The sequence below is a fragment of the Pavona decussata genome, unplaced genomic scaffold (assembly GCF_977016875.1).
Source record: "Pavona decussata unplaced genomic scaffold, jaPavDecu1.1 SCAFFOLD_156, whole genome shotgun sequence".
NCBI classification, from domain to species: Eukaryota; Metazoa; Cnidaria; class Anthozoa; order Scleractinia; family Agariciidae; genus Pavona; species Pavona decussata.
Genome location: NW_028145568.1, coordinates 7,132,136 through 7,146,096, shown reverse-complemented (window position 1 = coordinate 7,146,096; position 13,961 = coordinate 7,132,136). Strand labels below are relative to the sequence as shown.

The 13,961-nt window shown below is 38.5% G+C and overlaps 9 non-coding genes across 9 annotated transcripts; 3 read left to right on the top strand and 6 right to left on the bottom strand.

Annotated features, from left to right (window-relative positions):
- Positions 1 to 492: 492 nt before the first annotated feature.
- On the bottom strand, positions 493 to 564 carry Trnap-agg (transfer RNA proline (anticodon AGG)). The gene has a single exon. It is a non-coding gene; the product is annotated as a tRNA-Pro (tRNA).
- A 483-nt stretch (positions 565 to 1,047) lies between these two features.
- Trnav-cac (transfer RNA valine (anticodon CAC)) lies at positions 1,048 to 1,120 on the bottom strand. Its single transcript has one exon. It is a non-coding gene; the product is annotated as a tRNA-Val (tRNA).
- A 624-nt stretch (positions 1,121 to 1,744) lies between these two features.
- On the bottom strand, positions 1,745 to 1,822 carry Trnat-agu (transfer RNA threonine (anticodon AGU)). Its single transcript has one exon. It is a non-coding gene; the product is annotated as a tRNA-Thr (tRNA).
- A 3,404-nt stretch (positions 1,823 to 5,226) lies between these two features.
- Trnan-guu (transfer RNA asparagine (anticodon GUU)) lies at positions 5,227 to 5,300 on the top strand. The gene has a single exon. It is a non-coding gene; the product is annotated as a tRNA-Asn (tRNA).
- Positions 5,301 to 6,799: 1,499 nt separating this feature from the next.
- On the top strand, positions 6,800 to 6,872 carry Trnai-gau (transfer RNA isoleucine (anticodon GAU)). The gene has a single exon. It is a non-coding gene; the product is annotated as a tRNA-Ile (tRNA).
- Positions 6,873 to 7,447: 575 nt separating this feature from the next.
- Positions 7,448 to 7,520, top strand: Trnaa-cgc (transfer RNA alanine (anticodon CGC)). Its single transcript has one exon. It is a non-coding gene; the product is annotated as a tRNA-Ala (tRNA).
- A 761-nt stretch (positions 7,521 to 8,281) lies between these two features.
- On the bottom strand, positions 8,282 to 8,353 carry Trnap-agg (transfer RNA proline (anticodon AGG)). The gene has a single exon. It is a non-coding gene; the product is annotated as a tRNA-Pro (tRNA).
- Positions 8,354 to 8,836: 483 nt separating this feature from the next.
- Trnav-cac (transfer RNA valine (anticodon CAC)) lies at positions 8,837 to 8,909 on the bottom strand. Its single transcript has one exon. It is a non-coding gene; the product is annotated as a tRNA-Val (tRNA).
- Positions 8,910 to 9,533: 624 nt separating this feature from the next.
- Positions 9,534 to 9,611, bottom strand: Trnat-agu (transfer RNA threonine (anticodon AGU)). Its single transcript has one exon. It is a non-coding gene; the product is annotated as a tRNA-Thr (tRNA).
- Positions 9,612 to 13,961: the final 4,350 nt, after the last annotated feature.

Genomic DNA, 13,961 nt, shown 5'->3' with positions numbered 1-13,961 from the left:
GTCTAGCCTCTTTTTATTAAAAATTTTCATCGCACTTTGTGAGCAAGTTGATGATGTCTTACAGGTTGGGCGTATGGAAAAGATAAGGACTCTCCTTTCCACCTTCGCATCCCTCAATCTTTGAACAATGTTTGTGACCTGGAGTCAAAATATCTGGCGATGCACCGGGCTGGGGCAGTAAATTTCCAATGCGTAGCTTAAACTCAGTTTTTCTTGAGAAATTCAAACTTCCCAGTGCCGACAGATGACTGCGTGGTTAAAGAATTTCTAGAAAAGTGAACAAATCATTAGAGTTGCCCCCTTTAAAATGGAAGACGGTGGCCAGGCATTGAGATGGGGTTTCCTTCTTCCAGAAATTTGTTCCTCCAATATTTTCTCAATTACCGTTGGAGAGCAAAGAGAGACAAAACATAGTTGGAAAAAAAACGCTTTATTTTTAGGTCTATGTAATAAAAAGTTCCTATTGAGACAATACAAAAATTGAATTACGCGGGGCCTGTCCGGGAGTTGAACCCGGGACCTCTCGCACCCTAAGCGAGAATCATGCCACTAGACCAACAGGCCACTGCGTGTCCAAACGAACACACATTTTCGTCAAAATCTGCCTACAAACACATAGCACTTTCTGGCTTTCTCTACATATTGGTGACACAGAAAGCCGCAAAATTTTAGAGCGAGCGAAAAATCTCTCGTAATCCCCACAAAATAAACAAACGCTTTTCATGTTACCATGCTCCCACCAATAGCGTCACCCACAATTCCTTGATTTGCTCTTACGAAGTGCTTACGCTCGAAACGTCAGCACTGGAATATCTTTACTGTGGGAAAATTACTTTAAAAAACGCTGTTGATAAAGCCAAACATTTGTTTCCACTCCCCCACCGATGCAGCAACACTGTTTCTTGAGAAACTAACCCCCTTGGCCAGAATTTAATCTTTTGTGTAGGAAAGGAATTCTGATACAAAACTAAAATATTGAGTGGAGCTTATTGCTTTTCTTTCGATCTTCACAAAATTATATATTATTTATAAAGAAAGAAAAATTACTGTTTCCGGCAGGACTTGAACCTGCGACCTTCCGCGTGTGAGGCGGACGTGATAACCACTACACTACGGAAACCATCTTAATAAAGGAGAGCATTTATTGGCAAGACTAAGTATTTCTCATTGACTCATCTTCTCAAAGTGGTCGATTGAAGAAATGACATTTGTAGTTTTTATAAACTTAATTGGATTTTGAGCGGACATTAGGGCTTTATAATGACGGCTAGTTGGGGGAAAATATATACCTTATTGGGCGCAGTCGCGAAGCGACGGAGTAAAACGAGTACGAATACAACGGGATCAGTTCAAACAGTTAGTTATTCGAACTGTAAATAAAAGAAATGTTTTCTAAGTGCGCGCTCTTCTTGTTTCAGTTCTTTCAGGGAGATTCTTTGCTGCTGATCAGAAAATCTTAAGTGGAATAATAAGTCTAATTAACCGTGACTTTATTTTTCCCGTACGTCCAAGGAACGTAAGGTTCGACCAACTGATAGGGAGTTTCACTCTAGTACCAATAAACCATTTTTTTAACGTCGTCTTTCCATGTTAAAAGACCGAGCTGAAAACGTTCAACGAGTAAGTATGGAAACGTTTCATGGTAATAGTATATTCTTTGTTTTTCATACAAAGTGGTAAAAAAAAAAGGCTCCTTGCAATTTTCCATCCAAAGCGACACAGGGGTAAGATAAAAGGAGATTCCAGGCACCGATGGGATTTGAACCCATGACCTCCTGTTTACTAGACAGGCGCTCTAGGTAACCAACTGAGCTACGTCGCCGGGTGTGAAAGAAGGCGGCACTGAAAAACTTTATGAAATGATTGGTAATTAGCCGTGTCAAATAAAGAGATAAACTGCCAGTTCCTTCAACATTTGCTCTTAAATTTTTTTGCAGCTATTTTAATGTTGGTGTAATGATTCAATTAGCGATGATTTTTTTTTGTAACGTAATAAGAAGTAGATTTAATGTAGAGTTCCTGAGAATCTACAGCATTTCCTCTATTTTACTTTTACTTAGCTTTAAGAGTGTTTCGTCTAACTTTATTCTCTTCCTCAATTAAGGAATTATGCGAGGAGAGGAAGGGCAAAATGACAATCAGTGAATCAGTGAACTTTAAATTGGTGTTGAGAAAAATAAAAAGACGCCGTGTGGAGAATCCGGGTATCGATCCCGGTACCTCCCGCATGCTAAGCGGGCGCTCTACCACTTGAGCTAATCCCCCGAGATACACCATTCACTGTTTCTCGACCAGACTGTTGGCTAAGGAGTACGACTGAAAGTTGACCGAGTTTTAGTCTTCTTATCAAACACCTAAGTTTTTCTAAGCCTAAAACTTGCTCGGTCGTCAAAAATTATTATTATTATCCTTACGGCTTGTAATTTAAAAGAAACATCTGAAAGAAACGGTCTATGTAAATTGAAAGTTTTCGACTGAACCCCGCTAACTTGAACTTTGTTAACTCGAACTCCTCGCCAATTAGGAGGGTCCCTAATAGGTTTTTCGGGATTTGGTTTTTTTAAAGGTCGGGATTCGGGATTTTAACGGAAGACAGGGACGATATTCGGGATTAGAATTAGGGACGGGAAGCGGGATTTGACGATTTTACGAAGTGGGATGCGGAAAATGTAACTCTGAAGAAACGAGATCCGGGAAGTCCGGTGTCAGGAATGTACAATGAAAATCTAGTTGTCACTGTCAGGATGCCTGAAATTCACCTAAGGAGAGAGATGAATTTTACAAACATACTGGTTAACATCTCGTTCTTTAGAAATGGTTGAAGAAATTCGTTCCCAGGGTCCTCTGAAGCTGGGAACGAGGTTGGTGGTTGAACAGTAAATAAATTGGTATAAATAGGAGCCCACCGCTGTCACCGTCCTGGACGAGAAAAGAAATATACGGGTCCTATGTCTTTACAGATAAAATTTCTTCAGTGCTCGCTGAGACCTTGCAGTTAACTTGAGCCGATAAACCTAAACAAATGCCACAGAGCTAGCGTACACAACGGCATAAAGGAACTAATTCAAACGGCTCCAAATGATAAGAAAACCTCCATTCGGTAAATTTGCGTAGTTTCCGTCATGATCAAAATCAAAAGGTCAACAGAGAGATCTCACCACATTTTAATCAAAAAGGAAAATCTGTCAGAAACGTATCCAGGAAAGCACTTAATCTAGAAGTCTAAGACCAGTGGGAGTCGTGTTTGGCCTGTCACCTTTTCAAACATCTGTTGCAGTCCCACGTTGTGGTACGTGAGGAGCAATGCTCTTCAGGCTTTGGTGGCCATAATCCCTGACTGAAAAGTTTTCCAAGGATCAGCGTGATAAGAAAGGCAGCCCTCACCACTCAATTGAGAGAAAAAAGAAAAAAAAAAGGAAAAGAACAAGCTCTAAAAAGAAATTGTTAACTGAATTATAGACTGACGTGATTCGCGGGAAACTTTGATAAAATGAACGATGTTGATGGAGAGAAGTAGAATAAATAATCTTACAGCTAATTTTCTCGGTGACCGAAGACCAGTGCAAAGATCAGTGCTCAGATTTGCAGTGGGAATTTACATCCAACTGAAAATGCCTTTTTTTCGTCGAGGTAAGGGGCTTGAAAAAAATTATGACCTGACCGGGATCGGGATTGGGCTAAAACAGCGGTCGGGATTACAGGATTGAGGGGAAATTTTGTCTGGGATGGCGGGATTGGAGACCCCTATTGTGGACCCTCAATTAGATCTCATTTTACTTTTCCTTAGCTCAAATTTGCCCCGATAACTCGAATTCTATTTTAAAAAATTTCCGGGGCTAAACCTCGAAATGAGAAAACATAGGTGATTGACGTATCTTCTTAACATTTTTTCCGAAACGAAACGATCTTATGTAGATGCTCTTAAAAACAAACGTATTGCACCATAGTGACTCGTAATTGTGAAAGAATAAATTATTAACAGCATACTTCAAGTTTAATAACAACCCGCCTATAGAGCTAACTTGAACTACTTTTTTTTTTCGTTAGAAGTTCGAGTAAGCGTGGTTGTAGTGTCTTTGTGCTTATCTTAACATTAAAATCGAAGCCAACTAAGACGCTCATCATGTACACTTACAGCAGAGTGTTTTGTGATGATAAAAGATCTTTGGGCAGAAGTGAGAAAGTGATAGGATTATTTTCCTTGAGATTTTAACGAAAAAGTACAGTAATAACTAAAATTGGCCCATAAAATGGATGCTTTATTTAGTTTATTTCTCACTGATATTTCTAATTATAAGTTCCCAGTCACAAGTTGTCCATGTCAGTTGAGTCGTTCATATCCTGAAAGTTTCGTTGGAAAATGTCTGACCAATTTCGAGATAATGGACTTTAGTTGAAATGGAGGGCTTTGCGCTATCGTTGCTATGGTAGCAACTGTCGCTTGAAAACAAACGAGAAATAAAATCATAGGTTGAAAATGTAGTGTAGTATGAGGAAAATCGAAGCATACCCTCTACCAAGGGCACCTTTCAACTTTGAGCGCAATAATCATGTGAGAAAAATTCTCTGCTCATCCAACAAAACTCCTTTAAAGAAACAAACCGGCACTGAAAAGTAAACGTCCTTAAAGTTAAGAGAATAAAATTTCATCGTTTAAATGAATATTTTGCGGACAAAAGCGTTTTTCAAAGGGACCAAAAAGGACAAAAAGACACAAATTCTATGTTCGCTGCCATGGTAAACGAGATACGTTTCATATACCTCTTGTTTTCAAACGGCTTGCTCGCATCTCAACTTTGAAAATATCGCAAAAAGTACGTGCCAGTGAAAAGTTTAATAGTTAAGCTTATCAATTCTGGAGTAAGCATAAAAGCAGTATTTAAAGGCAATTTTAGTTTTTAACTGGCTGAGAGTTGTGATTGCGTTCTATTGCGTTAGTTTGGCCAACAAAGGGGAAGACAATCAATTGACTTAAAGCCGATTAATACTGCGGACGTTCGTTTTAAGAACATTGTAAGAGAAGTACAGTAAGACAAAGTGTGAGGATTACAGAAGGTGAATTTGACGTCTATATTTGTGGGAAAGGAAACCCAATAGTTTTTATTTTAGCACGAGGAAGGGATACATTGTAGATCGGAAAAATTACCTGAGAATGGCAGAATCTCTTAGTTTCCCTGAAGCACCGCTTAACAGCCAACTCTTCTTTTTGGGATAATCTTTCAGCATGACTCCGTGGCGCAATCGGTTAGCGCGTACGGCTGTTAACCGAAAGGTTGGTGGTTCAAGCCCACCCGGGGACGATACTTTTGACCTTGCCAGAAGGAAGCTTTTTCATTATTTGAATTTTACTATATATGTTATTTTACTGGTGCTTCACTGTGACAAAGAAATATGGAAAATCACCTCTCTAGTCGCAATTGTTTTTTTTTTTGTTCTACTTGGGTGCGTCGCAGAATATTTCTTTTAATGGTGAGCGATTTCCCAGCAAGACACAAGTTTTACCGAAATGTATTTCTTTTAGTTGTTTATTAGCCTGCATCGTTATGTATTCCGGCTGGGTCATTCAGCCTCTTTATAAACCACTCCTTGTGAATATCACACCACTTGATGCCGGCCATTTTAGCCGAGGCTATTGTTCCTTGTCTATTTGCTAAGATAGTTTATAGTTTTTTTTACAGTCTCTTTTTTACTTTGGCTTGGTGTGGTTGAAATTTCTACATGTTTTTGGTTGCTTCGTTTTTCGCTGCCTCTATTTGCGTTGTCACTTATATTTAGCTTTCGCACATATCTCTGTACTTTAACTGTTGTAATAAACTATACGCGTATATCAATGTAACCATGCACATATTTCGCTGTAACTAAACGCATATATCACTGTACCGTGACTGTTGCAATAAACTCGATCGCTGGCAGCTCTCTCCACATACTGTTGTGTTGTTTGCGTACAACTTATAATAGAAATGTTTTCTATGCGGCTGAGCGTAGCGAAAGAGAATAGAATAGCGACTATCCCGATCCAGGACTTAGAGGGTTACTCGTGAACACAAGAATAGCGTCTTTTCCCTTCTGGATAGCTGACCTACTGTCTTGTATATTTCTCGGCAAGTGCTGCCAGTTCTTGGACCAGCGGGCAGTTTATGTCTCTCAACTTGAAAATTGATTTAAACATTTGAGCAATAATTAGTTGAACTGAGCTTCTGTTTCCGAAACGAGGCGAAACTGAACTGACACTGTCATCCACCTTTTGCAACCAATGTTCTTCTTTAACAACGTTACCTACGAAAAAAAAAATATTTAAATTGAGGAACAGTAAACGCCTGCAGCACTGATCAAAGGCTGTTCGATTCTGCCGGGAAATTTTTTATGTTCGTTTGGCCAACTCTAGAATTCTAAAAGAAGCATGTCAATGAATTGGTCTATGTTGTTCGATGGATGAATCGCTTGGTTTTTTCATATTTGTGGTTCATCTTACCGGAAAATTTATACATAAGTTTAGACAATCTTAGTGATAATGTAAGCTCTCGATCCTCAAATTTAGAAAAATTTCAGTCAATCTCCTCCAGTCGATATGTCTAACCTATAAAGCTATTTGAAACTACTTCCTTCATTGGTCGCAGATGTCCAAAATGATCATGTACTCCGTTTGTAAAAAACTTTCTTTTTCTTTTGAAAACAATCAAGACGCCGTCTTGAAGATGTTTGTTCCGGTCCACACGAGGCTATTACGATTGAAAAACATTGAACAAACCACTAATCATTTCAATTTTGAATATTTGTATTCCAACCAGTAGATGTGTCTGGTCCGTTAGCTCAGTCGGTAGAGCGTGGTGCTGATAACGCCAAGGTCGTGAGTTCGACCCTCACACGGACCATTAAGAGGTTTTTTTTCTTTATTGCTACAGTGGAAACGTTTCTGTTGAGTGGAAACTGCTTCAACTCTGGACGGCCACTTTCGTACTTCCACTAAGACCGCAAAGGCGAATGTTAATAATCCGTTACAAAATTTTATGGTAGAACGTTCGTCTGGATATTGTTCCGTTAAATAACAAGTGCTGAATAAAGATTCATACATAGAGTTCTAGGAGGAGGCTGGTCCTTTTCTGCGGAACGCCTGATCCACATGTTTGGGAGGCAAGGCAATGATCGCTTATTGATTGAGTCTAACTATTAGGCATTAGTTCTTAATAAAGAATAAAGTCAGTAAGTCTTCCGTTTCAGTCCCTCATTAGATTCATGTAATTGTTTTACATCGTCCACGGGCAGAAGCATTTTCACTAATGAAGGTATGTTTTGTCCAACCTAGAACTGGAAATATCTGCGAATTCCCTATTCTAAGTCAGAGGCAGGCACATGTTACCATCACATCCAATTGTCTTTTTCTAATTTTGGCTTTCATTCATTTTCCCTATAGTTATTACGTTAAAGGAAAGTTGCATTTTCAGGGGATGGGGATTTGGCTCAAGTGGTAGAGCGCCCGCTTCGCATGCGGGAGGTACCGGGATCGATACCCGGATTCTCCATTTGTTATTTTTTGTATAGTTTCTTTAGCATTATTTTTAAACAATCAATCTTAAACAAGTAAATACGTCAATGCGTTTGCCGTGGAACAGTGTCTTGGTTTTTTTGTAAACCCTTTTTCTTTCAGTTAACACTCTTTTTAGTGTTGCCTTAAAGTTATGTTACTTCACGACGCTAAAGAAAGAATCGATTTTAAAGGTGCCAACACTTTCTTTCTTTTGTAACTTAGGAGGAATATAGCTTCAAATCCAAAAGCACAAGTAAAGGATACGTCTAGCATCTTTTTATTAAAAGTTTTCATCGCACTTTGTGAGCAAGTTGATGATGTCTTACAGGTTGGCTGTATGGAAAAGATAAATACTTTCGTTTCCACCTTCGTATCCCTTAGTCTTTGAACAATGTTTGTGACCTGGAGTCAAAATATCTGGCGATGCACCAGGCTGGGGCAGTAAATTTCCAATGCGTAGCTTAAACTCAGTTTTTCTTGAGAAATTCAAACTTCCCAGTGCCGACAGATGACTGCGTGGTTGAAGAATTTCTAGAAAAGTGAACAAATCATTAGAGTTGCCTACTTTAAAATGGAAGACGGTCACCGAGGCATTGAGATGGGGTTTCCTTCTTCCAGAATTTGTTCCTCCAATATTTCCTCAATTACCGTTGGAGAGCAAAGAGAGACAAAACATAGTTGGAAAAAAAACGCTTTATTTTTAGGTCTATGTAATAAAAAGTTCCTATTGAGACAATACAAAAATTGAATTACGCGGGGCCTGTCCGGGAGTTAAACCCGGGACCTCTCGCACCCTAAGCGAGAATCATGCCACTAGACCAACAGGCCACTGCGTGTCCAAAGAAACACACATTTTCGTCAAAATCTGCCTACAAACACATAGCACTTTCTGGCTTTCTCTACATATTGGTGACACAGAAAGCCGCAAAATTTTAGAGCGAGCGAAAAATCTCTCGTAATCCGCACAAAATAAACAAACGCTTTTCATGTTACCATGCTCCCACCAATAGCGTCACTCACAATTCCTTGATTTGCTCTTACGAAGTGCTTACGCTCGAAACGTCAGCACTGGAATATCTTTACTGTGGGAAAATTACTTTAAAAAACGCTGTTGATAAAGCCAAACATTTGTTTCCACTCCCCCACCGATGCAGCAACACTGTTTCTTGAGAAACTAACCCCCTTGGTCAGAATTTAATCTTTTATGTAGGAAAGGAATTCTGATACAAAACTAAAATATTGAGTGGAGCTTATTGCTTTTCTTTCGATCTTCACAAAATTATATATTATTTATAAAGAAAGAAAAATTACTGTTTCCGGCAGGACTTGAACCTGCGACCTTCCGCGTGTGAGGCGGACGTGATAACCACTACACTACGGAAACCATCTTAATAAAGGAGAGCATTTATTGGCAAGACTAAGTATTTCTCATTGACTCATCTTCTCAAAGTGGTCGATTGAAGAAATGACATTTGTAGTTTTTATAAACTTAATTGGATTTTGAGCGGACATTAGGGCTTTATAATGACGGCTAGTTGGGGGAAAATATATACCTTATTGGGCGCAGTCGCGAAGCGACGGAGTAAAACGAGTACGAATACAACGGGATCAGTTCAAACAGTTAGTTATTCGAACTGTAAATAAAAGAAATGTTTTCTAAGCGCGCGCTCTTCTTGTTTCAGTTCTTTCAGGGAGATTCTTTGCCGCTGATCAGAAAATCTTAAGTGGGATAATAAGTCCAATTAACAGTGACTTTTTTTATTGCCGTACGTCCAAGGAACGTAAGGTTCGACCAACTGATAGGGAGTTTCACTCTAGTACCAATAAACCATTTTTTTAACGTCGTCTTTCCATGTTAAAAGACCGAGCTGAAAACGTTCAACGAGTAAGTATGGAAACGTTTCATGGTAATAGTATATTCTTTGTTTTTTATACAAAGTGGTAAAAAAAAAGGCTACTTGCAATTTTCCATCCAAAGCGACACAGGGGTAAGATAAAAGGAGATTCCAGGCACCGATGGGATTTGAACCCATGACCTCCTGTTTACTAGACAGGCGCTCTAGGTAACCAACTGAGCTACGTCGCCGGGTGTGAAAGAAGGTGGCACTGAAAAACGTTATGAAATGATTGGTAATTAGCCGTGTCAAATAAAGAGATAAACTGCCAGTTCTTTCAACATTTGCTCTTAAATTTTTTTGCAGCTTTTTTAATGTTGGTGTAATGATTCAATTAGCGATGATTTTTTTGTAACGTAATAAAAACTAGATTTAATGTAGACTTCCAGAGAATCTTCAGCATTTCCTTTATTTTACTTTTACTTAGCTTTAAGAGTGTTTCGTCTAACTGTATTCTCTTCCTCAATTAAGGAATTATGCGAGGAGAGGAAGGGCAAAATGACAATCAGTGAATCAGTGAACTTTAAATTGGTGTTGAGAAAAATAAAAAGACGCCGTGTGGAGAATCCGGGTATCGATCCCGGTACCTCCCGCATGCTAAGCGGGCGCTCTACCACTTTAGCTAATCCTTCGAAATTGAAAATCGCTCTATTAGCGTCATAATCTACCTAGAAACACATAGCACTCCCTGGCTTTCTTTTCATATTTGTGAAACGGAAAGCCGCAAAAGTTTACAGGGAGCGAAAAATCTCTCTTAATCCCCAAAAAATAAACAAACGCTTTTCATGTTACCATGCTCCCACCAATGGCGTCACCCACAATTCCTTGATTTGCTCTTACGGAGGGTTTACGCTTGAAACGTCAGCAGTTGAATCTCTTTATGTTGACCAAATTACCTTATCAACTCTTTCAACTCGTTTCCACTCCCCGTCGATGCAGCAGCACTGAGAAAGAAAGAAACTAATCCCCTTAGCCAGAATTTAATCTTTTATATAGGAAATGAATTCTGACACAAAACTAAAATATTGAATGGAGCTTATTGCTTTTCTTTCGATCTTTACAAAATTATATGTTATTTATAAAGAAAGAAAAATTACTGTTTCCGACAGGACTTGAACCTGCGACTTTCCGCGCGTGAGGCGTGAAAGCATTTCTTGGCAAGACTAGTGTTTCTCACTGAGTTACCTTGTGAATGTGATGGATTGAAGAAGTGACATGTGTAGTTTTAAATTTGTAATTTGAGGAAATCACATTTATAGTTGTTACAAGTGTAATTTGAGAAAATCACATTTTTTAGCGGAGCTTCGAGCGCGCCGAAGGCGTGCGCGCAGAGCCCCATTGATAAGAAACTGCGTTTTAGAAAAACGACAAAATACAACGTCAATTTATGTGACCAATAGCGGGGGAAAGAGCAAGGTGACTGGGGGTGGGAGAAACAAATCGACTGGCACATCATCAGAATCTTGAAACGAAATTATTTTACTCCGATCCGACGCGACGGAACGTTGGATTTTTTATCTTGAAGTGAAACGTTCCGCTCACTTAACGTTGTAAAACGAGCGAAAAATTCAACAATGGAATAAAAGGAGTGGTTATTCTCCGAAGAGGCGAGTATATTTATGTGATACTGTTGACAAAACTTTTCTGGTTATTTGCTGAGTTTGCAAGATATTGATTTCTTGCAGTGTTGAAACGCATTTTAACTAAGATATAGCTAAATACTGCTAAATTTTCGAGCAGTATTTTGAGCTCACTTTTTCGGTCCATGTTCATTATTTCCCTTGGAATCTTATTTTATTTTCTAATCTCGTCCCAATTTTGCCTTCCAGCAGCTACAGAAAGGGCAACACCACTAGCGGCGGAAGAAACAAATGGACTCTTTTCAGAGGCGGCTCATCTTAACAGCGGCCGAATCTTGAAGAGAAATTATTTTACTCTAATCCGGAGCGACGAAACGTACGTTGATTTTTCCCCTTTAAGTGAAACTTTTCACTCACTTAACGTTGTAAAACACCGAAAAAATCAGCAGTCGAATAAAAGGACTTGTTATTCTCTATGGGGACGAGTAAATTCATGTGATTTTGTTCACAAAACTTTGTTGACACTGCAACTTGTTTATCTTAAGCTTAATACTGCTAACTTCAGCACAGTCTTTTGAGCTCATTTTTCGTTTAATGTTCGTTATTTCCCTTCAAGTTTTATCTTTTTAATCTCATTCCATTTTGCTTCATTTACGAAAATTTGATTCTCAGCTAAAATACTCAATCAAACAAACGTCTCGCTGCAACACTTTCGTTGGCATAAACTTAACTGGCGAGTTTTTCTCGCATATATTCCTAATTTTAGCATTTATTTGTGACAATTTTGACAGAGATCAAACGCAAATACTTAAAACAATAGGATATAACGGCAAAGATTAAGATGTGTTAGTAATTTTCAATGGAAGTCTTTTCAAAGAGCGGTAAAAGCGAAATGTAAAATTAAAGTGTGATTTTATTTTCATCATTTCAAAGCTTACGCAAAACATTTATTCGCTTATGGTTGTGCAAATTTTTCGAAGACCCCTGTTTAGTTTATTTCTGTTCTAATTGCTATGAATTAGTACAGCTTGTTTTTTTCCAAGATATATGGTTAGCGTAGCCTTTTTCGCAGAGGTTTACGTAAGGCTTTCTTGATAAGCAAAATTTACCAGACATTGACAGTGCTACGAAGCGCGCATTCTGTTCACAAACCGGTTCGCCTGAATCACCTTAAAAAGGAAAAGAATTTATAACAAAAGAAACTGCAAATATCGTTTGGAGTCCATTGAACAAAGCTCTATGTAAATATCACTTTAAGGATGAAGAAAACTATCGTAATTCGATAAATAGCCGGTCCCGTCCTGAATATTTACCTACAGTATACATAATATTTTGATATTTTTTTGTCTTTTTTGGACGCCCGACTCACAAAATCATGTAGCTTAGAATGTCAGTTCTACTGAAATGGGTTTTTGGGGTTCAAAAGAATACCTTACTACCTTGTATAACAGGTCGTATTTTTATTCGCATGAGGCCAAGTAGAATTAATGATTAATTTCAAGCGCATTTTAAAATTTCCCAAATTGGGCGACGAGGACAATTGCGAAGACTTTGAAAATACAAGTGAAAATTAGTCTTTAATCTACGAGGAATAATTGCAACTACGCTTTTATAACAAATAAGGTAAAATTTTCTTAAAACAATCAAGGAACTTTGTAAAACAGTCAGTAAAACACTCACCGTAAGCAAGCAAACAAACAAATTATTTAATTTTTTCGTAGCGTACAAAATAAACAAAACTGTCGAGAAGAAATACCATTATACACATGTAGTTAAGAGAAAATACAAGTTTAATTCACGAGCAAACTAACAAAGATAAAACCTAATGTCAAGCATGAATTAATTGCTCACCTGCGCTGTAAAGCTTATTACCGCTTGAAAATCACACGAAAATAGATCGATAAATAGCAAACGGTGGATCCAAAGAAAGAACTTACGGAGTAATTTCTTTTACTGAATTTGACCTTCTCCTTCCTCCCATAAAAAGGACAGTGTTATGCTCGGTTCATGTCTGTTATCATTCGTTGTAAGAAGAAGTAACGAGGTGAAAGCACTTAGCCGCAATGACTGAATCAGTCAGTTTCTCAACCAAACAAATATCAATCCGATCCGAGTTTTTAGCTTTGAGACAAAAAATCGTTTGCTGTTTCTTGTGAGAGACACGACAACTTAACCTTTAGGAATTTCCTTTCTAGCTGTAACACTTGATTTCCTTGTATTTTTGGTATAGACAACCCGGCTTAAAGATTCGAAATCCAAAGAACCTCAAGGAAGTTGTTGTTTTTGGACACAAAATGAAGAAACCAACAAAATGTAGAACTGGCGTGCTCAACCAATAAGGAGAGAGTATTTTCGCCGCTTGACCAATCAGGAGTAAGTAATTTTGTCCTCGGTGAAAGGAAAATTAAGAAAGAATGCCCTGTGTTACGACAAATCCGCATTCAATAATTTTGCCCTCTGTATTACATTGTTAGCGGAGCTCCGCACGCTGAAGGCGCGCGCGCGGAGCCTCATTGATAAAAGATTTTGGTATACCCATGAAAGCGAAAAAATTTTGGTTATGACGTCACTTTCCGACCGTCTGTCGTATGTCCACCCCTCTATGTAAGCTATTGTGAAATGCCACACTCAACCTGTACGGCAACCTGCGTTTTATTTCAGCGGGAAGTGTGATGGCTTACTTCTTTAAGAAAAACAAACGAGAATTTTGAAGAGCACTAATTTCCTGTTTTCGTTGAATATGTTGTCAAACTACATATGTCGAGAAAGCAGGCGACTAATAAGCAAATTTGAAACCCGACAGCCACGAACAAGCAGGCGAAATGTCAGTTGAAACAAACATGTGGTGAGCTGGGTGAGTAAGCCACGCGCAAGTCGCATAGTCGCAAATGCATTTTTGCAGGCTATTTCTTATATTAAAAGAGAAATCCTTATTAACAAAGATTTGCTGATATATAGACA